Source organism: Eurosta solidaginis, chromosome 1 (genome assembly GCF_040869045.1).
Source record: "Eurosta solidaginis isolate ZX-2024a chromosome 1, ASM4086904v1, whole genome shotgun sequence".
In the NCBI taxonomy this organism is placed as follows: domain Eukaryota; kingdom Metazoa; phylum Arthropoda; class Insecta; order Diptera; family Tephritidae; genus Eurosta; species Eurosta solidaginis.
The window spans coordinates 293,408,283-293,434,719 of NC_090319.1; positions in this window are offsets into that span (position 1 = coordinate 293,408,283).

A 26,437-nucleotide genomic window follows, 5' to 3' on the forward strand; every position below is an offset into this window, starting at 1 on the left:
ATCAACTGGCTTTTGCAGTATCTTCGGTAGTGGACCTGTCACAACATGGCTTTTGCAGGGGTAAGTCCATTGTGTCCAACTTGCTGGAGTTCACAACCCTCGTATCCAATAACTTAAGGACGAACTGCGAAGATGATGTCATTTACACTGATTTCAGTAAGGCGTTTGATAAAGTTTCCCATTCCTTACTCCTACTAAAACTCGATCGACAGGGCAGTCACCTTGGTCCAGTGTTGTTTCTGCTCTTCATTAACGACCTCCAAAATGTTTTGAAGCGCTGCATACCGCTGATGTACACTGACGATGTCAAACTGGTTATGCCCATTCGCTCACCTGAAGATAGGGCACTTCTTCAATCGAATCTGAATAACCTGGTTGAGTGGTGTGACGTGAACGTCATATCACTAAATTTACCGAAGTGCAAGTTTATGGGTTTTACGAGAAATCTTTTAAAACCTATCAGTACATGATAGGCAATTATATCATTAAGCAAGTCACAAACTTTACTGATCTTGGCGTTATAATGGACCCTAAACTGGACTTCAAATTACATATCGAATCGTGTGTGAATAGGGCTAGAGGCACTTTGGCTTTCGTAAAAAGGTGGTCAAAGACCCCTATGTCACTAAAACTCTTTTTTGTATCGTAAGTAAGACCTATATTGGAATATGCTTCCATTATCTGGAACCCGCGTTATCAGCTTCATAGCGAAAAATTGGAATTGGTGCAGAAGCAATTTTTGCTCTTTGCTTTAAATCATTTGCCCTGGGATCCATCAAGGAACCTACCGCCATATTGCAGCCGGTTAAAACTTTTACAGCTGCGTTCACTACAGAGCCGTAGGGAGATGCTTGGCGTTTTATTTATGGTACAACTATTAAGGGGGATGATAAACAGTCCATTTCTGCTTGGCAAGGTGATGTTTAATGTCCCTTTTAAGCCCTCTCGGTATTTCCAACCGCTATATTTAAATACATGTAGATCGAATTTTCAAATGCATGAATCTCTTCGTTGTCTGTGTCAAGATTTCAATAATCACTGCAATAATATTGATACTTGCGGCACACTTTACAGTATAAAAAAATATATACTCACTGCCTTGAACTCATAACTGTTTCAAAATCACATGTTAAACTAAATCTGTTACCTGCTCCAGTTACTTTGGGCGGGTGGCTTGGAATCACGTCCTTTCCAACCTCCCACACATCGCAGCCCTACTCATTGTGTGTTAAATATACATCACCTGCTCGAAATCACATCCATTCCGAGAGCACTAATAATCAATAGTTAATTTGGGCGGGTGGCTTGGAATCACGTCCTCTCCAAACTCCCACACATCACAGCCCTACTCATTGTGTGTTAAATATACATTAGCTGCTGGAAATCACGTCCATTCCGACAGCACTAATAATCAATAGTCACTTTGGGCGGGTGGCTTGGTATCACGTCCTTTCCAACCTCCCACACATCGCAGCCCTACTATTTTGTGTTAAATATACATAAGCTGCTCGAAATCACGTCCATTCCGACAGCACTGATAATCAATTCCGTTGCTCGGCATCACAGTCCATCCCGACAACTGATTCAATAATATATGTATATACATATTTTATAATATAATTTTGCTCACTATGTATGCTTGTTAATTTTACACTGTAATCCGCATTTATATTCATTCATTCATTTATATTTAGTCTGATTTATTGTAAAATTTGTAGACTAACAAATAAATAAATAAATAAATAAATACTTTTAATGCCATAAGTCGAACAAAACTTTACCAATCCTTGTGAAATTTGGTCGGAACATAGATTCTATGACGAAATTACCCCGGCGGGATCCCGGACGGATCCCGAAAACCATACAGAAATGATGCCGGAAGGGTCCCCAAATGATCGGGAAATAGTCTCGAAATGATTACGGAATAGTCCCGAAAATGTCTCAAAATAACCCCGACGGGATCCCGGACGGATCCCGAAAACTATACAGAAATGATCCCAGAAGGGTACCAAAATGATCCCGAAATAATCCCGAAAAACTCCCGAAATCACCCCGGCGGGATCCCGGACCGATCCCGAAAACCATCCAGAAATTATCCCGGAAGGGCCTCGATATGACCCTTACGGGATTACAAATAAGGTGAAGCTAATTATAAAACCATATTAATAAGGCAACAGGCGCATTGGAGCGAATGAAAAGTTACATAGAAACATACAGGTAAAGCTAATAAAAGCGTGCTAATAAAAACAATTTAAGGAGGGCGGTTGGCGGGTGTAGAAGGAGAGGACTACTGATCGTTCCTCCAAAATTGTCTAGAAAATTTATATTGAGTTATAAAAATTTATAGATTTTACACCAGAGGGTAGATAAAGGGGGGGGGGGGGGGGGGTCGGCGGAGTGTTTCACTGCTTACTTTGTAAGTCCTCGACTTATTTGACTCCTTGAGTCTGTGATATTGGTGAAGGCCAGTATACGTAAAGTTATAATGTGTAAAAATTATTAAAAAGTAATTGCTCGAAGGGGTCATGGGAACCCCACCCCTCTTTACTTGTTCGAAAAAAATTTCGCTAGTAGACTACTGTCTGTGTCCCAAATTTCATCAAAATCCGTGTAGCCATTCTGGCGTGATTCAGTCGCAAAAACGAAAAAATATAATAATTAAATTATAACTGTTCCTAGGGGGCGGGGACCATGCCCCTTTTGAAAAATATATAGCTAGTAGATCCTTCTAGACTATTGGCTATACGTGCGCAAAATTTCATCCAAATCGGTCCAGCCGTTCTTGCGTTATTGAGTCACAAAAACAAACGTCTGGACAAACATCCAAACATCCAAACATCCAAACATCCAAATATACAAACATCCAAACATCCAAACTTTCCCATTTATAATATAAAAAATATTAGATATTAGATTAGATATTAGATTAGATGTACAAATAAATTTTTTATATTTTCTATTTCATGAAGTTATCACATATTTTAGGTTAAGTCACCAATAACCGATGCCAGTATACATATATCTATGGTTAAGTGAAAATATGTTCACGAATTGGGCGTTATGAATATGGAAAGTTTTCCAGGACTTTGAAGAGCTGATACATTACCAAAAAATTATTTTACTTTGGTAGAAGGTGTCGGTGTCGATGAAGTTCGCACTGATCAAACTATTTTGAAAGCCCTCAGAAAGCGGAGCAGAAAGAGAAGATTTAAGCCTAAACTTTGCTTGCAATTTACGATGTGCTTCTTCTTATTTTTTCCTACAAATCGGAAGGACGGGATCTACATGATTAATTCCGACGGAAATACTCTAGGAGTGTTTGCAAAACTATTGCCAAGAGGCCACCCCGCTTAGAAGAACTTGTTTTCTAATTGAAACAACGTTTTTCTTAGTTGTTGATATTGCCCTGCGCGGAACTCTAACGCAAGACCTTCAGTGTGTTTGGCGGAGCACGCTACCACTATCACATCGAACACAGTATCCAGTCCAGAAAATAATCTTTAAATAGTCCGGATATATCGCGAAATACTAGCAGTCGAGGAGATAAGCACACGGTGATAAACAGAAGGAAGGATATAGTGGACTTCTTAAAAAAGGAGGATCAATACTCCCCTGAAATATTTTTTTTTAAATGATTTTGAAGTAGTTCCGAAAACATTTAACAGATCTGGGGATAGTTAAAAAATATTCGGTGGCAGTCCTTCCGATATGATTCCCTAAACAATCGTGAAATGCTTTCGAAAACAATCTTGAAAGTGTATGGAGTTAGTCCCAAAAAACTCTGGACAATAATATTACGTCGAAACAGCCCCAAGAAGATCTCGAACACAGTCTCTAAACGGCCAGAAATAGTCCCAGAAAAATTTGAAATAGTCCCGAAAATGTTCCTAAAATAATCCCGAAACGGTATTTTAATATTCTCAAAGTAACTAATCTATAACCAAAAACTTTTCAGTTAAAATTTCAGGAATTTCAAATAACAACAATACATGTTAATTAAAGTCAAGGCTATACAATAAAAAGTGTTTTTTGTTTTCACTCGGTCGCTTATAAATAAAATAAATAAATAAATACAAGGCGCGATTACCTCCGCAGAGAGTTTAGGCCAAGCTTATCTTCCAATTTGCGTCGTGCTTCTATGAATTTTTTCTACAAATTGACGCGACGACACCTACATGTTTTTACGCCGACCCCGAACGGCATCTGCAAGGCAGATGAGTTTTCACTGAAGAAATTTTCAAGGCAGAAAACACTCGGAGTGTATGCTAAATTATATATGAAATTTGTTCTGATTAAAAAAACTGCCTTCTTCATTTTTGATGTTACTCTGCTGAGAGTTCAACCCAGGACCCTCGGTGTGGTAGGCGGAGCATGCTACCACAACACCACGTCGGCCGTCTCGATCAATTATAGTTTGTGTAAATTTAAATTTTATTTATGACAAATACGAAAAGCTTATTAAGCGTTTATGATGACATTTTCTGTTTTTCTGTTTTCTGTTATTGCAGCCTAATAAGCCTATTTAACTAATAACTATAATGGCAATTTTTAATTAGTTAAACAAACAGATTGATATTTACGCATATTCCAAAGAAATGAAATGAACGCGACTTCGACAAAACATTTTGCTATACTTGTTCATAAGAAAATTTCCTAGTAATTGTTTGTTTACATATATATGTATATTTGCACAGTTGAATTGTGTTATTGAATTGACATGTGTACAATGGCCGTATTTATACTCAGCGTGCTTTGCACACAGAGTATATTAACTTTGATTGGACAACGGTTGGTTGTACAGGTATACTGGAATCGAGATAGATATAGACTTCCATATATCAAAATCAGCAGTATCGAAAAAACATTTGATTGAGCCATGCCCGTCTGTCCGTCCGTCCGCCTGTCTGTCCGTCCGTCTGTCCGTTAACACGATAACTTGAGTAAATTTTGAGGTATCTTGATGAAATTTGGTACCTAGATTTTTTTTGGACAATGGGCGTGGCACCGCCCACTTTTAAAAGAAGGTAATTTAAAATTTTTGCAAGCTGTAATTTGGCAGTCGTTGAAGATATCATGATGAAATTTTACAAGAACGTTACTCCTATTACTATACGTACGCTTAATAAAAATTAGCAAAATCTGAGAAGGACCACGCCCACTTAAAAAAAACAAGTAAGGAAGGCTAAGTTCGGGTGTAACCGAACAAAATAAGGTAAAATGAACCTAGGGTAACCCTGGAATGCGATGGTATGACATGTGTATCAAATGGAAGGTATTAAAGAGTATTTTAAGAGGGAGTAGGCCATAGTTCTATAGATGAACGCCATTTAGGGATATCGCCATAACGGTGGACCAGGGCTGACTCTAGAATTTGTTTGTACGATATGGGTATCAAATGAAAGGTGTTAATAAGTATTTTAAAAGGGAATGGGTCTTAGTTCTATAGGTGGACGCCTTTTCGAGATATCGCCATAACGGTGGACCGGGGTGACTCTAGAATTTGTTTGTACGATATGGTTATCAAATGAAAGGTGTTAATGTGACGCCTTTTCGGAATATCGTTATAAAGGTGGACCAGGGTTAACTCTAAAATGCTTTTGTATAATATGGGTATCAAACGAAAGGTGTTGATGAGTATTTTAAAACGGAGTGGTTCTCAGTTCTATAGGTGAACGCCTTTTCGAGATATCGCCATAACGGTGGACCAGGGGTGACTCTAGAATTTGTTTGTACGATATGGGTATCAAATGAAAGGTGGTAATGAGTATTTTAAATGGGAGTGGTTCTTAGTTCTATAGGTGAACGCCTTTTCGAGATATCAACATAAACGTGGACCAGGGGCGACTCTAGAATGCGTTTGTACAATATGGATATCAAACGAAAGGTGTTGATGAGTATTTTAAAAGGGAGTGGGCCTTAAATCTATAAGTGGACACCTTTTCGATATATCGCCATAAAGGTGGACCAGAGCTGACTCTAGAATGCGTTTGTACAATATGGATATCAAACGAAAGGTGTTGATGAGTATTTTAAAACGGAGTGGGCCTTAGTTCTATGGGTGGAGGCCTTTTTGAGATATCGCCATAAAGGTGGACCAGGGCTGACTCTAGAATTTGTTTGTACAATATGGGTATCAAATGAAAGGTGTTAATAAGTATTTTAAAAGGGAGTGGGCCTTAGTTCTATAGGTGGACGCCTTTTCGAGATATCGCCATAAAGGTGGACCAGGGGTGACTCTAGAATTTTTTTGTACGATATGGGTATCAAATGAAAGGTGCTAATGAGTATTTTAAAAGGGAGTGGGCCTTAAATCTATAAGTGGACGCCTTTTCGATATATCGCCATAAAGGTGGACCAGGGCTGACTCTAGAATGCGTTTGTACAATATGGATATCAAACGAAAGGTGTTGATGAGTATTTTAAAACGGAGTGGGCCTTAGTTCTATGGGTGGACGCCTTTTTGAGATATCGCCATAAAGGTGGATCAGGGCTGACTCTAGAATTTGTTTGTACAATATGGGTATCAAATGAAAGGTGTTAATAAGTATTTTAAAAGGGAGTGGGCCTTAGTTCTATAGGTGGACGCCTTTTCGAGATATCGCCATAACGGTGGACCAGGGGTGACTCTAGAATTTGTTTGTACGATATGGGTATCAAATGAAAGGTGGTAATGAGTATTTTAAATGGGAGTGGTTCTTAGTTCTATAGGTGAACGCCTTTTCGAGATATCAACATAAACGTGGACCAGGGGCGACTCTAGAATGCGTTTGTACAATATGGATATCAAACGAAAGGTGTTGATGAGTATTTTAAAAGGGAGTGGGCCTTAAATCTATAAGTGGACACCTTTTCGATATATCGCCATAAAGGTGGACCAGAGCTGACTCTAGAATGCGTTTGTACAATATGGATATCCAACGAAAGGTGTTGATGAGTATTTTAAAACGGAGTGGGCCTTAGTTCTATGGGTGGATGCCTTTTTGAGATATCGCCATAAAGGTGGACCAGGGCTGACTCTAGAATTTGTTTGTACAATATGGGTATCAAATGAAAGGTGTTAATAAGTATTTTTAAAGGGAGTGGTCCTTAGTTCTATAGGTGGACGCTTTTTCGAGATATCGCCATAAAGGTGGACCAGGGGTGACTATATAATGTGTTTGTACGATATGGGTATCAAATTAAAGGTATTAATGAGGGTTTTAAAAGGGAGTGGTGGTAGTTGTATATGTGAAGTCGTTTTCGAGATATCGACCAAAATGTGGACCAAGGTGACCCAGAACATCATCTGTCGGGTACCGCTAATTTATTTATATATGTAATACCATCTAAGATTCCAACGGCTTTTGATTTCGCCCTGCAGAACTTTTTCATTTTCTTCTACTTGATATGGTAGGTGTCACACCCATTTTACAAAGTTTTTTTCTAAAGTTATATTTTGCGTCAATAAACCAATCCAAATACCATGTTTCATCCCTTTTTTCGTATTTGGTATATTATTATGGCATTTTTTTCATTTTTAATAATTTTCGATATCGAAAGAGTGGGCGTGGTCATAGTCGGATTTCGGCCATTTTTAACACCAATATAAAGTGAGTTCAGATAAGTACGTGAACTGAGTTTAGTAAAAATATATCGATTTTTGCTCAAGTTATCGTGTTAAGGGCCGAGGTGAAGGACAGACGGTCGACTGTGTATAAAAAATGGGCGTGGCTTCAACCGATTTCGCCCTTTTTCACAGAAAACAGTTATCGTCCTAGAATCTAAGCCTCTACCGAATTTCACAAGGATTGGTAATGTTTCGTTCGACATATGGCATTAAAAGTATCCTAGACAAATTAAATGAAAAAGGGCGGAGCCACGCCCATTTTGAAAATGTCTTTTATTTTTTTATTTTGTTGCACCATATCATTACTGGAGTTGAATTTTGACATAATTTACTTATATACTGTAAAGATATTAACTTTTCTTTTAAAATTTGACTTAAAAAATTTTTTTTTTTAAAAAGTGGGCGTGGTCGTTCGCCGATTTTGCTAATTTTTTTAAGCATATATATAGTAATAAGAGTAACGTTCCTGCCAAATTTCATCATGATATCTTCAACGACTGCCAAATAACAGCTTGCAAAACTTCTAAATTACCTTCTTTTAAAAGTGGGCGGTGCCTCGCCCATTGTCCAAAATTTTACTAGTTTTCTATTCTGCGTCATAAGCTCAACTCACCTACCAAGTTTCGTCGTTTTATCCGTATTTGGTAATGAATTATCGCACTTTTTCGATTTTTCGAAATTTTCGATATCGAAAAGTGGGCGTGGTTATAGTCCGATATCGTTCGTTTTGAAGAGCGGTCTGAGATGAGTGCCCAGGAACCTACATACCAAATTTCATCAAGATACCTCAAAATATACTCAAGTTATCGTGTTAACGGGCGGACGGACGGACGGACGGACATGGCTCAATCGAATTTTTTTTCGATACTGATGGTTTTGATATATGGAAGTCTATATCTATCTCGATTCCTTTATACCTGTACAACCAACCGTTATCTAATCGAAGTTAATATACTCTGTGAGCTCTGCTCAACTGAGTATAAAACAAGTAAGGAAGGCTAAGTTCGGGTCTAACCGAACATTACATACTCAGTTGAGAGCTATGGAGACAAAAAAAGGAAAATCACCATGTAGGAAAATGAACCTAGGGTAACCCTGGAATGTGGTTGTATGACATGTGTATCAAATGGAAGGTATTAAAGAGTATTTTAAGAGAGAGTAGGCCATAGTTCTATGGATGGACGCCAATTAGGGATATCGCCATAAAGGTGGACCAGGGCTGACTCTAGAATGTGTTTGTACGATATGGGTATCAAATGAAAGGTGATAATGAGTATTTTAAAAGGGAATGGGCTTTAGTTCTATAGGTGAACGCCTTTTCGAGAAATCCCCATAAAGGTGGACCAGGGGTGTCTCTAGTTGTACGATATGGGAATCAAATGAAAGGTGTTACTGAGCGTTTTAAGAGGGAGTGGGCATTAGGTCTATAGGTGGACGCCTTTTCGAAATGTCGCCATTAGGGTGGGCCAGGGGTGACTCTGGAATGTGTTTGTACGATATGGGTATCAAACGAAAGGTGGTAATGAGTATTTTAAAAGGGAGCAATCCTTAGTTCTATAGGTGGACGCCTTTTCGAGATATCGCCATAAAGGTGGACCAAGGGTGACTCTAGAATGTTTGTACGATATGGGTATCAAACGAAAGGAGTTACTGAGCATTTTAAGAGGGAGTGGGCACTAGGTCTATAGGTGGACGCCTTTTCGAGATATCGCCATTAGGGTGGGCCAGGGGTGACTCTAGAATGTTTGTACGATATGGGTATCAAACGAAAGGTGTTACTGAGCATTTTAAGAGAAAGTGGGCATTAGGTCTATAGGTGGGCGCCTTTTCGAGATATCGCCATTAGGGTGGGCCAGGGTGACTCTAGAATGTGTTTGTACGATATGGGTATCGAATGGAAAGTGGTAATGAGTATTTTAAAAGGGAGTAATCCTCAGTTCTAAAGGTGGACGCCTTTTCGAGATATCGCCATAAAGGTTGACCAAGGGTGACTCTAGAATGTTTGTACGATATGCGTATCAAACGAAAGGTGTTACTGAGCATTTTGAGAGGGAGTGGGCATTAGGTCTATAGGTGGACGCCTTTTCGAGATATCGCCATTAGGGTGGGCCAGGGGTGACTCTAGAATGTTGGTACGATATGGGTATCAAACGAAAGGTGTTACTGAGCATTTTAAGAGGGAGTGGGCATTAGGTCTATAGGTGGACGCCTTTTCGAGATATCGCCATTAGGGTGGGCCAGGGGTGACTCTAGAATGTTTGTACGATATGGGTATCAAAGGAAAGGTGTTACTGAGCATTTTAAGAGGGAGTGGACATTAGGTCTATAGGTGGACGCCTTTTCGAGATATCGCCATTAGGGTGGGCCAGGGGTGACTCTAGAATGTTTTTACGATATGGGTATCAAACGAAAGGTGTTACTGAGCATTTTAAGAGGGAGTGGGCATTAGGTCTATAGGTGCACGCCTTTTCGAGATATCGCCATTAGGGTGGGCCAGGGTTGACTCTAGAATGTGTTTGTACGATATGGATATCAAATTAAAGGTATTAATGAGGGTTTTAAAAGCGAGTGGCCCTTAGATGTATATGTGAAGGCGTTCTCGCGATATCGACCAAATGTGGATCAGGTGATCCAGAAAATCATCTGTCGGGTACTGCTAATTTATTTATATATTCAATAACACTAACAGTATTCCTGCCAAGATTCCAAGGGCTGTTGATTTCGCCTTGTAGGACTTTTTCATTTTCTTCTACTTAATATGGTAGGTGTCACACCCATTTTACAAAGTTTTTTCCAAAGTTATATTTTGCGTCAATAAACCAATCCAGTTACCATGTTTCATCCCTTTTTTCGTATTTGGTATAGAATTATGGCATTTTTTTAATTTTTCGTAATTTTCGATATCGATAAAGTGGGCGTGGTTATGGTCGGATTTCGGCTTTTTTTTATACGAAGATAAAGTGAGTTCAGATAAGTACGTGGGCTAAGTTTAGTAAAGATATATCGGTTTTTGCTCAAGTTATTGTGTTAACGGCCGAGCGGAAGGACAGACGGTGGACTGTGTATAAAACCTGGGCGTGGCTTCCACCGATTTCGCCCATTTTCACAGAGAACAGTTAACGTCATAGAATCTATGCTCCTACCAAATTTCAAAAGGATTGGTAAATTTTTGTTCGACTTATGGCATTAAAAGTATTCTAGACACACTAAATGAAAATGGGCGGAGCCACGCCCATTTTGAAATTTTCTTTTATTTTTGTATTTTGTTGCATCATATCATTACTGGAGTTGAATTTTGACTTAATTTACTTATATACAGTAAAGATATAAAATTTTTTGTTAAAATTTGAATTTAAAAAAATTTTTTTTTAAAAAGTGGGCGTGTTCTTCATCCAATTTTGCTAATTTTTATTTAGCACATATATAGTAATAGTAGTAACGTTCCTGCCAAATTTCATCATGATATCTTCAACGACTGCCAAATTACAGCTTGCAAAACTTTTAAATTACCTTCTTGTAAAAGTGGGCGGTGCCACGCCCATTGTCCAAAATCTTACTAGTTTTCTATTCTGCGTCATAACGTCAACCCACCTACCAAGTTTCATTGCTTTAACCGCCTTTGGCAATGAATTATCGCATTTTTTCGGTTTTTCGAAATTTTCGATATCGAAAAAGAGGGCGTGTTATAGTCCGATATCGTTCATTTTAAATAGCGATCTGAGATGAGTGCTCAGGAACCTACATACCAAATTTCATCAAGATACCTCAAAATTTACTCAAGTTATCGTGTTAACGGACGGACGGACATGGCTCAATTAAATTTTTTTTGGATCCTGATTATTTTGATATATGGAAGTCTATATCTATCTCGATTCCTTTATATATGTACAACCAACCGTTATCCAATCAAACTTAATATACTCTGTGAGCTCTGCTCAACTGAGTATAAAAATTGTTAACCGTCAAGTTTTAACAAAAAATTGAATATCTTTACAGTATATAAGTAAATTATGTCCACATTCAACTCCAGTAATGATATGGTGCACCAAAATATAAAAGTAGAAAAAAATTTCAAAATGGACGTGGCTCCGCCCTTTTTCATTTAATTTTAATCTGACCTTTGTGTCGTGGAATTTTATTGACGGAATGTTAGTTCCCACTGCTTGTAATGTTGTATTCTACGAGTTTTTAAATGACCTTGCAGACATTGGTCTTTATCAACTTAACAGAATTCATAATAAATTTGGCAAATATCTTGATTTGATTTTTTCAGACGACACATCGAATTGTTCTGTTACTCGATGTGATCCAGTGGTATTGCCTGAGGATGTTTATCATCCAGCACTTTCGATTTACCTGGATTGTCTTAGCTTACCGGTGCGGAATACTACCGATCCGAATGCGTCTTCGCGCCGGTTTCTGTTTAGAAAGGCCAATTGGTCTTTACTAATTGACGAAGTCTCTAAAATAAAGTGGCCTGAGTACGACGGAGATATTGAAGCGATCTCCGTCCATTTCACCAACGTTTTACATGCGATATTCCTCAAATGTGTGCCTTTTTCCAAAACCTCCCCAGCATCTCCAGCTACTGCTTGGAGCTCTAGAGAACTTAATTATCTAAAAAACAAAAAAAACACGCTTCTTCAAGCGTTTCAAATTATCTGGATCTAATAGTGACTATGCTGCATACTCCACCTTGCGCCTTAAGTACAACAGGCTACAGATAAGATGCTATAAGAATTATCTGATGAAGATTAAGCATCGGATCTCTTCCAATCCAAAAACATTTTATTCCTTCGTCAACTCCAAAAGAAAAATTAAAGGGTTTCCTTCTGTAATGAAGTATAACGATCGGATTTCTAGTATTGACTCCGAAATTGAAAATATGTTTGCTGACTTTTTTAAATCTAATTACTCGACTATCCCTGACTCCCCTCCGGTGGATTATCAATACATGTTAACTTCGCTCAACTCAGTAGGTATCCCATATATTCATACAGGTGAGGTACTAAGGCATCTGGAAAGTGTGAAAATTTCCTACTCCAGTGGACCTAATGAAATACCATCTGTTGTGCTGAGAACTTGAGCTCAATTTCCTTGTCAACCCCTTACCTGCTTATTTAATGCCTCTTTGAGGCTAGGGATATTCCCTAAGAAGTGGAAGGAGTCGTTTATAATACCACTTTATAAAAGTGGGAGTAGATCTTGTGTCACAAACTATAGAGGAATAGCCAAACTTTGTGCTATTCCAAAACTATTTGAATCAGTTGTCACAAATCAACTGGCTTTGTACTATCTTCGGTAGTGGACCTGTCACAACATGGCTTTTGCAGGGGTAAGTCCATTGTGTCCAACTTGCTGGAGTTCACAACCCTCGTATCCAATAACTTAAGGACGAACTGCGAAGTTGATGTCATTTACACTGATTTCAGTAAGGCGTTTGATAAAGTTTCCCATTCCTTACTCCTACTAAAACTCGATCGACAGGGCAGTCACCTTGGTCCAGTGTTGTTTCTGCTCTTCATTAACGACCTCCCAAATGTTTTGAAGCGCTGCATACCGCTGATGTACACTGACGATGTCAAACTGGTTATACCCATTCGCTCACCTGAATATAGGGCACTTCTTCAATCGAATCTGAATAACCTGGTTGAGTGGTGTGACATGAACGTCATGTCACTAAATTTACCGAAGTGCAAGTTTATGGGTTTTACGAGAAATCTTTTAAAACCTATCAGTACATGATAGGCAATTATATCATTAAGCAAGTCACAAACTTTACTGATCTTGGCGTTATAATGGACCCTAAACTGGACTTCAAATTACATATCGAATCGTGTGTGAATAGGGCTAGAGGCACTTTGGCTTTCGTAAAAGGGTGGTCAAAGGAATACAATGACCCCTATGTCACTAAAACTCTTTTTTTATCGTAAGTAAGACCTATATTGGAATATGCTTCCATTATCTGGAACCCGCGTTATCAGGTTCATAGCGAAAAATTGGAATTGGTGCAGAAGCAATTTTTGCTCTTTGCTTTAAATCATTTGCCCTGGGATCCATCAAGGAACCTACCGCCATATTGCAGCCGGTTAAAACTTTTACAGCTGCCTTCACTACAGAGCCGTAGGGAGATGCTTGGCGTTTTATTTATGGTACAACTATTAAGGGGGATGATAAGCAGTCCATTTCTGCTTGGCAAGGTGATGTTTAATGTCCCTTTTAAGCCCTTTCGGTATTTCCAACCGCTATATTTAAATACATGTAGATCGAATTTTCAAATGCATGAATCTCTTCGTTGTCTGTGTCAAGATTTCAATAATCACTGCAATAATATTGATACTTGCGACACACTTTACAGTATAAAAAATATATACTCACTGCCTTGAACTCATAACTGTTTCAAAATCACATGTTAAACTAAATCTGTTACCTGCTCCAGTTACTTTGGGCGGGTGGCTTGGAATCACGTCCTTTCCAACCTCCCACACATCGCAGCCCTACTTATTGTGTGTTAAATATACATCAGCTGCTCGAAATCACGTCCATTCCGAGAGCACTAATAATCAATAGTTAATTTGGGCGGGTGGCTTGGAATCACGTCCTATCCAACCTCCCACACATCACAGCCCTACTCATTGTGTGTTAAATATACATCAGCTGCTGGAAATCACGTCCATTCCGACAGCACTAATAATCAATAGTTACTTTGGGCGGGTGGCTTGGGATCACGTCCTTTCCAACCTCCCACACATCGCAGCCCTACTATTTTGTGTTAAATATACATCAGCTGCTCGAAATCACGTCCATTCTGACAGCACTGGTAATCAATTCCGTTGCTCGGCATCACAGTCCATCCCGACAACTGATTCAATAATATATTTATATACATATTTTATAATATAATTTTGCTCACTATGTATGCTTGTTAATTTTACACTGTAATCCGCATTTATATTCATTCATTCATTTATATTTAGTCTGATTTATTGTAAAATTTGTAGACTAACAAATAAATAAATAAATAAATAAATAAATACTTTTATTGCCATAAGTCGAACAAAACTTTACCAATCCTTGTGAAATTTGGTCGGGGCATAGATTCTATGACGTTAACTGTTTTCTGTGAAAATGGGCGAAATCGGTTGAAGCCACGCCCAGTTTTTATACACAGTCGACCGTCTGTCCTTCCGCTCGGCCGTTAACACGATAAATTGAGCAAGGACCGATATATATTTACTAAACTTAGTCCACGTACTTATCTGAACTCACTTTATCTTGGTATAAAATATGGCCGAAATCCGACTATAACCACGCCCACTTTTTCGATATCGAAAATTACGAAAAATTAAAAAAATTCCATAATTCTATACGTAATATGAAAAAAGGGATGAAATATGGTGATTGGATTGGTTTATTGACGCAAAACATAACCTTGGAAAAAACTTTGTAAAATGAGTGTGACACCTACCATATTAAGTAGAAGATAATGAAAAAGTTATGCAGGGCGAAATTAAAAGCCTTTGGAATCTTGGCAGGAATTAAGTTCACTGCACTAGGAACGGTATTATTAAAAAGAGGGCACGAAGGTCTATAAAGTATATATGTATATATAATCGTTTTCTTTTATATCACTTTTTTACTTCAAATATATAAAAATAATTACGCTAGTAGTAGTGGCCCCTTCGCATCCATAGTTATATTGCTGACTAGCAAAGTCGGAGCCGACTCTTCGTGAGGAAAGTAAAAGGACGTCAGTGTAACATCAGTATCACTGCCCATCAACGTCATAGTCGTAGCATCCTCGTCCTTAACTGGGGCAGAAAAAGAAAATTTAGTTCAGATATTACCAAGATGCAAACTCTCGGTTTCCCGTGTATTGCACCACTCACCAAACGTCAGCCTTGCCGCTTTTAGCCCGCATATCTTATGCCCTACTACCCAAGGCTCTTGGATAAAGGCTATATCAGCAGCCCCACTGTAAAGCTCCGCCACTGTTAAATCGCCGTCTTCGTCAGACACTGGCTCCTCTCCAGTGTAACTACAAAGTCTATCCAGCGTTAGCGAGGAGATTGACCACGCATCCGCCCACCGTGCCATCTGTCGGACTGACCGTGTTTGGTTCTACGTCCTCCTCCTCCTCGCTCTCCACTTTATCTGGCTCTATATCCCGCTCCGGATCATAGGGTGTCTTCAGGTCGTTCGAGTATACCTTAATCTTCACTGGGTCGAACCTGAATTTAATAGCGCCATCCGCGTGGTCCAAAAAAGGCAGTTGTTGTAGGAGTATGGCCTGACGCGTTGCCCTGGTGCTATGCTCCAACTACAGAACTCTCCAACTAGAGCAAGGTAGCTCTGGGGTGAAGGTCCTTATGACCTCAAGGACTCCCTCCGGATCATCCGACTTGGATAGAAATCAGACCCTAGCTCTCAGATGAGATGTCCTTGAAGTCGGCAGCCTTGGGCATCGCACCAGTGTAGAACTCACCCAACCTATCCACCGCCTTTTTGTACAAGTCGTCTGACTTCTGGTATCAACCCACCTCTTTGCAAGCAAGTTAAGGTCCGGGGTTTTCCCTTACAAAGGCGACCGAAAAACTGAGCATTTCGGTCCTTATCCAGTCTCATTTCTCTTTGAAAATCTGCTCCTGCTCAGGATTTGATTCAAAGACCCCCACAAGGATGCTAATTTTAGCAACCTCTGCGAAGGAGGAGCCTTTGAATCTAAGCCTCTTAGAAGCATTCTGCGCAATCTCCATCGGACGCTTGCGCTTACCGGAAGCCTGTCCCTTCACCGGAGCAGACTTATTAAAATCAGGGACGATGGTTTTCGCCCACTCAATTCCTGCCCCTTACTCCTCAACGTCCCCAGGTAAGGCCATGGAGAACAGGTTGGGGTCGTTTGTCAACATTTTCAGGATGTGTATAGCCACCTGCCTATGCCTACTGCGCATCTGTGAGGGAGGTGGCCTATCCTTACTTTGGGTGTGCACCGTCGGCGTAGCCTGAGGCAAGCGGGCGGTCTGCTCCCCCATGCTATCTTCCCCGGTAGCAATCTGCCTGCCGAGAGGGTTATTAGCAGAGGCAACAGATCAAGTCGTCGCCCCAAAAGCTCCCCTAGATGAAGTTATGAGCTATGTGCAAAATTCCGGCGCCGCCTGAAGCCTTTGCTCACCACCCGCAATAGCAGCGCCGCGGCTGGTAGAGAAACCCTGTATCCCACGAGCTCCCAGATTGATGGGTGTTACCCCTTTCGGATTTTTGCAAGTTCCAGCCACGTTAAAATTATTCTCCTATTTATTTTTTAAACTTCCGCTCCTTAGACCCACGATTTGCGGAGAACGGGGTCGCCCACCCCACACAGAAATCCTCTATACCTGGGGTAAAGCACAAATTACAACAGGGTGTGACATGGTTCGCAGAGGGCTCCGTTAGCGACTGGGCTATTGATAGGACCCCAACCAGGCTGACCATCGGCACGGCAACGCATAACACCACTGGTCCGGCCCCCACATTGATATCACGTTCAAGAGCCACTGCCATATGCCAGAGCTATTAAGGAGCCAAGGGACAAATGGCTTAACGTAGCTAGCATTCCCCTAGCGGGGTTTCTGCAGTGATTATTACCAGTCGGCACCCTCTAGGAGGGTTCAGTCCAAGGATTTTCGCCAGCCCCATAGATTAGATACTTTATGACTATTAAAATACCGTTTCGGGATTATTTGAGCAACATTTTCGGGACTATTTCAAATTTTTCGAGGACTATTTCGGGACCGTATATAGACAGTGTTCGATATCTTCTTGGGGCTGTTTAGACGTAATATTATTGTCGACACTTTTTGGGGACTAACTCCACACAGTATTAAGATTGTTTTCGAAACCATTTCACGATTGTTTAAGGAATCATATCGGAAAGACTGCCACCGAATATTTTTTAACTATCCCCAGATCTGTTCGTTGTTTTCGGAACTATTTCAAGATCATTTAAAAAAAGTATTTGAGGGGAGTATTGGCTCTTACTTTTTTAAAAAGTTCACTATATCCTTCCTTCTGTTTATCACCGTGTGCTTATCTCCGCGACTGTTAGTATTTCGCGATATGTCGGGACTATTTGATGATTATTTTCTGGACGGTCTAAGTACTTTTTTCAAGATCATATCTTGGCATATCGTGAGGACTGTGACGCGGATTTAGGCTAGTGCTACGAATATTTGAAAGATGAACAGGTCTTTAAATCCACAACAAGTTAACGCCTTATTAACACTTAAGGAAATATATTGATTATGTCAGCCCAAGTTCGAGCAGTGTTGTTGCTCAGAATTTCGTGCACTGCTTCCAACTCTGGTTTTGTGGCAGTACACAATAGAAAATATTAGCAGTTTGGAATCAGATAAAACTAATTAAGTGAATCACTAAAAATATAGTCATGGTACAGATATCAATTTGATAACACGTTTCAACTGTGCAAATATACGTTTATATAAACAAACAATTACTAGGAAATTTTTTTTGAAAAAGTATAGCAAAATATTTTGTCAAAGTCACGTTCATTTTATTTCGCTGGTATATGCGTACATTAATTCTGTTTGTTTAACTAATTAAAACTTTCCATTATACTTATTAATTAAATAGGCTTATTAGGCTCCAAGAACAGAAAACAGAAAAACAGGAAATGTCATTATAAACGCTTAATAAGCTTTTTGTGTTTGCCATAAAAAAATGTAATTTTATCAGGCACTTTCACCCAAAAATTTACACAAGCTATAATTGATCGAGGTGGCCGTGCTGTTGTGGTAGCATGCTCCGCCTACCACACCGAGAGTCCGGGTACAACTCTCAGCAGAGTAACATCAAAAATGAAGAAACAAGTTTTTTCAATCAGAACAAATTTTTCTAATCGGCGTCGCCTCTCGGAAGTGTTTACCATACTCTTCGAGTCTTTTCTGCCATGAAAAGATCTTCAGTGAAAACTCATCTGTCTTGCAGATGCCGTTCGGAGTCGGCGTAAAAACATGTAGGTGTCGTCGCGCCAATTTATAGCAAAAATCAAAAGAAGATAAGCTCGGCATAAAATCTCTTCGAAGCTTATCGCGCTTTGCATTTATTTATTTACTAGCAGAACCGGCAGACTTTGCTGTGCCCTAAATTTGGTCTATCTACATACATTTTAATAAGCTTTTTCCGTCTAAGTCTGCCCTCCCCCCTCTTCACTTTTTCTTAATCCTTTTATTCATTTCTCCCTCCGTCTTTTTCTCTTCATCTATCTCTATCTTCGTCTCACTCTGTCTCTTTCTCAGTCTCCTTCTCCTTCCTTCTTTTCTCTTCTCTCAAGTTTTTCTCATTCTTATTCATCCCTTATTGCCAGTCCCATAGGGCGTCAGTCCAAGTCCAGACCGTGAATAGAAATCGCTCGAATGGATCGGCCTCTGGTCCACTTCTTGGAAAGAATTTTTCTCTCCGTAAGAATCATCCTCGTACTTCAAGGAATATTATAAAAAAGAAATAAATCGGTCCAAACGTTTTCGAGTTTTGCGCTTAGCAGCGACTCATTTTTGTTTATATTATGGACTAACAGACTCGGCAGACTTTGATTTATCTGCATAACTTTTAGGAAGTTTTTATTCTTACTCCCCTTCCCCATTTTCTCTATCCTTTTATTCACTAATTTCTCTGCCGTTCTGTTTTTCTGGGCCTTTCGTTCGGGCTATTTATTTCTGTTTAAAAAATAAAACTTTTGTGATGATAAAATTAATTCGCTAAGAAAATTCGTGAAAAAAAAAACACATTTAGGGCTGCCATGAAAAAATATAAAAAATTAACACTCAGTCATTTTGTCTTTACGATCCAGATCAGCATACAAATTGGCATAAAAAATATAATGGAGAATTAAGTCTCCTTAGTGCACAGACATTAGCATATATGGACATACAAATATACCAAAAAATATAACTTTTGTTTATAATTTGTAACGAAAGAGTATTTATAATAGATGTATGAATCTTAACCATTTATGTTGCATTAACTTGGCAACACGCATAAATATGTACATACATATGTCAAGCTGATATAAAATGAAAATACATACATACATTCATACATACCCATAAACCTATGTCCGAAGTAGGTAGCAGCGAATCACGGTTGCCACTTTTGGTCCACTTCGACCAAAAGTGATTCTTCCAACCCTATTTGGTCCGCTGGCCCCTTTTTTTCAATTTTGGTCCTTTTTAGGCAGTACCACGATTTTTGTACTTTTCATCCTTTTTCACTGAGGTTAAAATTTACAACTCTGCCCCAACATTTGGCACACTTTCATTACACAAACACATTACACGGACTTATAAGAAAAAATTTTTGTTTTAGTATCCAGATATTTCGATCGGTTATCAAGCACTTTTCGTGATAGATTTTTTTCACTAGTTGAGCTAAAAAAAATTTCTCAAATGAGCGTGTGCCTACAAGGAGGATAAATATAGTAAGAGACGTCACTCGTTACTTTGCATAATGTTTTTGGTTAGGGTAATCGCAGTTTTTTTTTTTTTTTTGGCGAGATGTGCATAAATGTCTTTATACCTTTGCGTAGGGTATTTGTGTTTATTTTTCCAGCTGTTTTTAATTAATTAATAAATTCTCTTTCCAAAAATCATATTTGCATAACGTGCCTACACGACATGGATAAATGCGAGACAATTGAAAATATCCCTCGTGGAAAACATTAGGCATACATTCTTTTAATTTCCAGCGAGTTACTCCCCACTCGTAGCAGAATGGTGGCTCTTATTATATTTATCCTCTTTGGTGCCTCTAAGAAATTTGGCAGTCCTTTCCACTGACGGAGCCATTAAGATGGCCGTCGAGTTAAGATTTGAATTGAAAACTAAGTGAATTAATGAAACTAATTGGTTTAAGGTTTGGTAACACTTTCAAAATTTTTTACAAAGGAATCCTATGTAAAAATTGCAGGAGTATTGTGGTGTTCCAGGAGTATTAACATCACAATACTCCTGGAACAGACACGCCGGGTACTTGAAAACTAAGTTACTTGGCATAAGAAATATTTTAACTGTAAGTAAGGCAGGAATTCTTCTTGAAAGCGGTAACTTTATAAATTAATAACGAATAGGGATTGAACAAATTTACTTTTATATTTAGATTTTGAAGCAAATGTAAAAAAGATTTGATTTCGAAAGAAGTGTTTTGTGTGTTATTCTCGTAGGTACAGAACCCCATAAACTTCAATAACAACGCTGTTAACTAATTTCTAGTATCTACTTAAATGTACTCAAGTTCCGTTATTGCACAGTTGAAACTTTTAAGACGTTTGTTTTTTAATCTGAAGCCTCGGGCTAGATTCAGTGAATGTGAGTTTTTCAAAAATCACACTACGCTTTGGTATGAAATTTCAACGTTCAGGGGAAAAAGTATTTATTTATTTATTTTATTTATTACGACTCTTAGAGCCTAGATCAATACTTAAAAATATTATTGCATTAATTAACAATATGTACTATGTATGAGATTGAACTTGAATTTGTATTTGAATTTGAAACATGAATTTGAATGTGTATTTGAAACATGTAACACAAACCCTACGAATCCTAATATTTATTTTATATTCATTGACTTCGCGTGAGCATATAATCTTTTCTTAAACAAGTTATTATCACAATTCTTAATATTTGCAGGTAATTCGTTGAAACATTTTAACCATTTGTAAAAAATACTATTTTTTTTCAGACTCCGTTTTGTAATTAGGTAATTTAAAATCATTCCTCTGCCACGTATTTCTGTCATGAACCTCGTAGTTAAATTTAATATTTGTTTTTAGATAATCAGGCAAATTTGTGGTTCTTATGTTGTATATAAACTTCATACTGTGGAAAAATATTTGCTGTTTTACGCTCATCTAATTCAAAATTTGTAGCATATCTTTAATGGGGGTATCAAAATGTTTACCTAATATAAAGCGCGTAGCTTTATTCTGCATTTTTTGTAGTTTATCAATTTGCGAATCTTTCAATATTAAGAAAATAGTAGAACAATATATGAAGTATGGCTCAATTATGGATCTATGTACTTTTGCTTTATAATAACTATTCAAGTTTCTACAGGTTCTTTGAATGAAATAATTTTTTTTACCTCTTATATAAGCAACATGGCCATAAAATTTTAGTTTACAATCTATTTGAATGCCGAGATATTTAATCGTCTGCACCTCTTCGATTTTAGTATTATTATACTCAGTTGAGCAGAGCTCACAGAGTATATTAAGTTTGATTGGATAACGGTTGGTTGTACATATATAAAGGAATCGAGATAGATATAGACTACCATATATCAAAATAATCAGGATCGAAAAAAAATTTGATTGAGCCATGTCCGTCCGTCCGTCCGTCCGTTAACACGATAACTTGAGTAAATTTTGAGGTATCTTGATGAAATTTGGTATGTAAGTTCCTGAGCACTCATCTCAGATCGCTGTTTTAATTTAATTTTTTATAACCACGCCCACTTTTTCGATATCGAAAATTTCGAAAAACCGAAAAAGTGCGATAATTCATTACAAAAGACAGATAAAGAGACGAAACTTGGTAGATGAGTTGAACTTATGACGCAGAAAAGAAAATTAGTAAAATTTTGGACAATGGGCGTGGCACCGCCCACTTTTAAAAGAAGGTAATTTAAAATTTTGCAAGCTGTAATTTGGCAGTCGTTGAAGATATCATGACGAAATTTGGCAGGAACGTTACTCCTATCACTATATGTACGCTTAATAAAAATTAGCAAAATCGGAGAAGGACCACGCCCACTTTTAAAAAAATTTTTTTTTTTTAAGTAAAATTTTAACAAAAAATGTAATATCTTTACAGTATATAAGTAAATTATGTCATCATTCAACTCCAGTAATGATATGGTGCAACAAACACCAAAAATAAAAGAAAATTTCAAAATGGGCGTGGCTGCGTCCTTTTTCATTCAATTTGTCTAGGATAAACAAAAATTAACCAATCCTTTTGAAATTTGATAGGGGCATAGATTTTATGACGTTAACTGCTTTCTGTGAAAATGGGCGAAATCGGTTGATGCCACGCCCAGTTTTTATACACAGTCGTCCGTCTGTCCTTCCGCATGGCCGTTAACACGATAACTTGAGCAAATCTCGACATATCTTTAATGAACTTAGTTTCCGTGCTTACTTGAACTCACTTTATCTTGGTATGAAAAATGAACGAAATCCGACTATGACCACGCCCACTTTTTCGATATCGAAAATTACGAAAAATGAAAAAAATGCCATAATTCTATACCAAATACGAAAAAAGGGATGAAACATGGTAAGTTAATTGGATTGTTTTATTGACGCGAAATATAACTTTAGAAAAAACTTTATAAAATGGTTGTGACACATACCATATTAAGTAGAAGAAAATGAAAAAGTTCTGCAGGGCGAAATAAAAAACCCTTAAATTCTTGGTAGGTATTACATATATAAATAAATTAGCGGTATCCAAGAGATGATGTTCTGGGTCACCCTGGTCCACATTTTGGTCGATATCTGGAAAACGCCTTCACTTATACAACTACCACTACCCCCCTTTAAAACTCTCATTAATACCTTTAATTTGATACCCATATCGTACAAACTCATTCTAGAGTCACCCCTGGACCACCTTTATGGCGATATCTCGAAAAGGCGTCCGCCTATAGAACTAAGCCCCACGCCCTTTTAAAATACTCATTAACACCTTTCATTTGATAGCCATATCGTACAAACATATTCTAAAGTCAGCCCTGGTGAACCTTTATGGCGATATCTCGAAAAGGCGAACACCTATAGAACGAAGGCCCACTCCCTTTTAAAAATATTCATTAACACCTTTCGTTTGATACCCATATCGTACAAACAAAGTCTAGAGTCACCTCTGCTCCACCTTTATGGCGATATCTCGAAACGGCGTCCACCTATGGAACTAAGGATTACTCCCTTTTAAAATACTCATTAACACCTTTCTTTTGATACCCATATTGTACAAACAAATTCTAGGGTCTTCCCTGGTCCACCTTTATGGCGTTATCTCGAAAATGCGACCACCTATTCAACAACCACCACTCCCTTTTAAAACCCTCATTAATACCTTTAATTTGATACCCATATTGTACAAACAAAGTTTAGAGCCACACCTGGTCCACCTTTATGGCGATATTTCGAAACGGGGTCCACCTATGGAACTAAGGACTACTCCCTTTTAAAATACTCATTAACACCTTTCTTTTGATACCCATTTTGTACAAACAAATTCTAGGTTCACCCCTGGTCCACCTTTATGGCGATATCTCGAAACGGCGTCCACCTATGGAACTAAGGATTACTCCCTTTTAAAATAAATATTAACACCTTTCATTTGATACCCATATCGTACAAACGCATTCTAGAGTCACCCCTGGTCCACTTTATGGCGATATCTCGAAAAGGCGACCACCTATACAACAACCACCACTCCCTTTTAAAACCCTCATTAATACCTTTAATTTGATACCCTTATCGTACAAACACATTCTAGAGTCACTGGTCCTCCTTTATGGCTATATCCCTAAATGGCGTCCACCTATAGAACTATGGACTACTCCCTCATAAAATACTCTTTAATGCCTTTCATTTGATACACATGTCATACAAACACATTCCAGAGTTTCCCTCGGTTCATTTTCCTACATGGTTATTTTCCCTTATGTTGTCACCATAGCTCTCAACTGAGTATGTAATGTTCGGTTACACCCGAACTTAACCTTCCTTACTTGTTTATTTTAATAGTTTCAAAAGGGAGTGCCCCTAAATCCAAAAAAAAAAAAAAAAATCCCGAAACACAGAATCCCCAGCTAAAAAAAATGCCAAATACATAATCCCCTAATTTAAAATCCCATAACGAAAATCCCCAACACAAAATCCCCGCGCTTTTTTTGGGGCTAAATCCCCAAATATTTTCTGAGGAAATATCAAAAAACCTCAAACAAAAAATCACAAATTTTTTTATTAAATCATAAAGTTTTGACGCGTATAAACATAATAACGCATTTATGTATATATATGTAAGTATGATAAAATATATAAGCATAAAGTAAAACAATGATTTTTTTTATTTTTTTAAAGTAAAACAAGTAAGGACAGGATTGTCTTCGGATGTGCCGAAGACGTCATACCTTTAATGAATGGGGCTGAACAATAATCTTATCCCGATCGTAATCTCCAAATAATCGGATGTATAAGATAAGAAATATATAGTGAACAGATGTACATAACTAAATGATTTTTTAGATAAATATAAAATAAAAAATAGGTAGGTACTTTATGTGAGGATGCAAAGTTTCAGTTTTTTGTGGTCTGCGTGCAAAAACTATGACTACGAATCACGTATGTCAACAATATATGACGTAAACTTAACTATTTGATGAAACTTGTTGAAATTTGAAGCTTCTAGCCGTAAAAAAGGGGCAAAAATGATGGTTTATATGGGGTATATAATATATATACCACCGATCTTTATGATTTTTTCAGACAAAAATATATGCTATATACGTAAGCATTCGTTGAAATTTGAAGCATCTAGCTCTTAAAATAGGGCAGTTATTACGAAAAGTTTCTTATCTGAACAATCGGTTGTGGGGGATATATACTATATATACGACCGATCTCATCAATTTTTTCAAACAACAATATGTGCAATATACGAAAGTATATGGTGAAGTTTGAAGCTTCAATCTATTAAATTAAGGAAGATTTGACAAAAATCCTCTTTTTCTGAAAAATCGGTTGTATGGAGGATATATGCTATAGTGGTCCGATCCGGCCGGTTCCGACAAATGTCTAATCGGACACCCAAATACACCCGCTCACCAAATTTTATCAAGATATCTCAAAAATTTAGGGACTAGTTTGCATACAAACAGACAGACGGACAGACATGTCTAAATCAACTAAGCTCTTCATCCTGATTATTTCGGTATACTTAATGATGGGTCTATCTATTTTCCTTTAAGGACTAACAATTTTAGGTTTCGTGACGAAATTAATATACCATTTCATTTTCATGGAAGGTATAATGATGGGGAATAACCAAACGGTACACGTTCTATTTGCATTGTGTTTTCATACCTTCCTTCTGTTCTAACCATGTTGTTGTTTTAATGCGAATTTGACAACATCTTCTCCATGTACATTAGTGGCACAGAGGCTAAGGTCTCAAACTACCATGCAGATATAGAGAGCATCTAAATCACATTGTAGTTTTTCTCTTATTTCATGTTCATTCCTACCATTTATGGAAATTAGTGCATCATCCGCAAATAGTTTTATGGTACTGAATTTCAATATAGACTTAATATCATTAATATAAATATTAAATAAAATTGGAGCTAGCACAGAGCCTTGGGGTAAACCAATCTTAACATGAACTTCGTCCGATAATGTTGAACCAATTATTGTTCTTTGCTTACGATTTGTTAAGAAATTATCAAACCAGTCTAATTCAATGTCTTTAATAACAATGCTTGATATTTTTTCTAATAATATTTTCTGATCGAAAGTTTCAAAGGCTCTTTTGAGATCAATGAAGACTGCAATGATCGACTTTTTGTTACTAAGTTTTTCGTTCCATTCAGCTATAACCATGTTTAAAGCTGATTCGCAAGAATGATTTTGTCGAAATCCTGTCTGTGGAGGTATAAGTATCTTATTATTTTCTAAATATTGAACTAACAAAGTATTTATTGGTCTCAGCTCCTCTGCTTTAATAGTATTTGCAACTTTTTCTATTGGGACTATAATCGAGGTTTTGC